At 44.8% G+C, this 1,963-nt stretch overlaps 1 non-coding gene across 1 annotated transcript; it reads left to right on the forward strand.

Moving 5' to 3' along the window:
• Window positions 1-1,589: 1,589 nt before the first annotated feature.
• Window positions 1,590-1,696, forward strand: LOC141709471 (small nucleolar RNA R71). Its single transcript, XR_012570045.1, has one exon. It is a non-coding gene; the product is annotated as a small nucleolar RNA R71 (small nucleolar RNA).
• Window positions 1,697-1,963: the final 267 nt, after the last annotated feature.

The following is a 1,963-nucleotide window of genomic DNA, read 5'->3' on the forward strand; positions in this document are numbered from 1 at the left end:
AGCACTCCTCATCTTCTGTAGGGAATTTCATTGCCTTGAATACATTGAAGGTCACATCCTGATCTTGAACCCGCATAGTAAGTTCTCCTTTTTGCACATCTATCAAGGTACGGCCAGTTGCCAGGAAAGGCCTCCCCAAGATTATGGGAATCTTTTTATCTTCCTCAAAATCCAGAATAACAAAATCAGCAGGAAAGAAGAGCTTATCCACCTTGACGAGCACATCCTCAACTATGCCCCTTGGGTAAGTAATGGAATGGTCCGCCAATTGTAGCGACATGTATGTGGGTTTTGGATCAGGTAGGTCCAGCTTTTTAAAGATTGACAACGGCATCAGATTAATGCTTGCTCCCAAATCACAAAGGCACTTGTCAAAAGTTAGATTGCCAATGGTGCAAGGAATGGTGAAGCTTCCTGGATCTTTCAGTTTTGGTGGTAACTTTTGTTGCAGAACCGCGCTGCATTCTTCCGTGAGAGCAACGGTTTCAAGGTCATCCAGTTTCACCTTCCTTGATAGAATAGTCTTCATAAACTTCGCATAACTAGGCATTTGTTCCAGAGCCTCAGCGAAAGGTATATTGATGTGAAGTTTCTTGAACACCTCCAGAAACTTCCCGAACTGTCTATCCAGCTTTTGTTGCTGCAATCTCTTAGAAAAAGGTGGTGGAGGATAGAGCTGTTTCTCCCCTGTATTAGCCTCAGGCAGAGTGTGTTCAACAGTAGTCTTCCTTGGTTCCGCCGCTTTCTCCCTTTGCTTAGATTCTTCATCTCGAACTTCAGCTTCGACTTCTTTTGCCTTTTCAGCATCAGCTACTTTTCCAGACCTTAAGGTAATAGCCTTGACTTGCTCTTTAGCTTCCTTCCTGCCTGGTACTTCCGTGTCACTGGGAAGAGTGCCAGGTTGACGATTGAGCACTGCATTGGCTAATTGACCGATTTGATTTTCCAAGGTCTTGATAGAAACCGCCTGACTCTTGCACAACAGCTTAAGTTCCTCAAAATCAGCACTAGTAGGTGCAGCTGCACTTCCCTGTTGAGGATATGATTGTCTTGTAGCATACTGCTGTGGTTGCTGGAATCCAGGTGGGTTAAACTGTTTACTCACTCCTTGCTGATATGGTGGCTGAATAGCATTCTGATTATTTCCCCAGCTGAAATTTGGATGATTTCTGTTGTTAGGATGATAGGTCGCTGGCACAGGCTGTTGTTGTCGCTGATAATTATTCACATACTGAACAGATTCGTTGACAAGAGAACACTGATCCGTAGCATGAGAACCTGCACAAAGCTCACAAACCATAGCTATTTGATTAACTCCATACGTAGCCAAAGAATCAACCTTCATTGATAGCGCTTGGAGCTGGGCTGCAATAGCGGTGGCTGCATCAACTTCCAGAATACCTGCTACCTTGCTTGATGTCATCCTCTGAGTTGGGTTTTGATGCTCATTTGCAGCCATCATCTCAATAAGATTGTACGCCTCAGTATAGCTTTTAGCCCATAAGGCGCCTCCCGCTGCTGCATCGAGCATGGGCCGAGATTGAGCCCCCAAACCATTATAAAAACCAGTGATTACCATCCAATCCGGCATTCCATGATGTGGACATTTTCTCAACATTTCCTTGTAGCGTTCCCAAGCCTCGCACATAGATTCTGTAGGTTGCTGCGCAAACTGAGTAAGAGCACTCCTCATAGCAGCAGTCTTTGCCATTGGATAAAACTTCACCAGAAACTTTTGCGCAAGATCTTGCCACGTAGTGATTGACCCAGCTGGTTCAGAATGTAACCAGTCTTTAGCCTTATCCCTCAGTGAGAATGGGAAAAGCCTCAACTTGATAGCCTCATCAGTCACGCCATTATACTTAAAAGTGCTGCAGATCTCGACAAAATTCCTTATGTGCATGTTGGGGTCTTCAGTTGCCGCTCCTCCAAAAGAAACAGAATTCTGCACCATCTGAATAGT

Source organism: Apium graveolens, chromosome 2, assembly GCF_009905375.1.
Source record: "Apium graveolens cultivar Ventura chromosome 2, ASM990537v1, whole genome shotgun sequence".
Taxonomy (NCBI): domain Eukaryota; kingdom Viridiplantae; phylum Streptophyta; class Magnoliopsida; order Apiales; family Apiaceae; genus Apium; species Apium graveolens.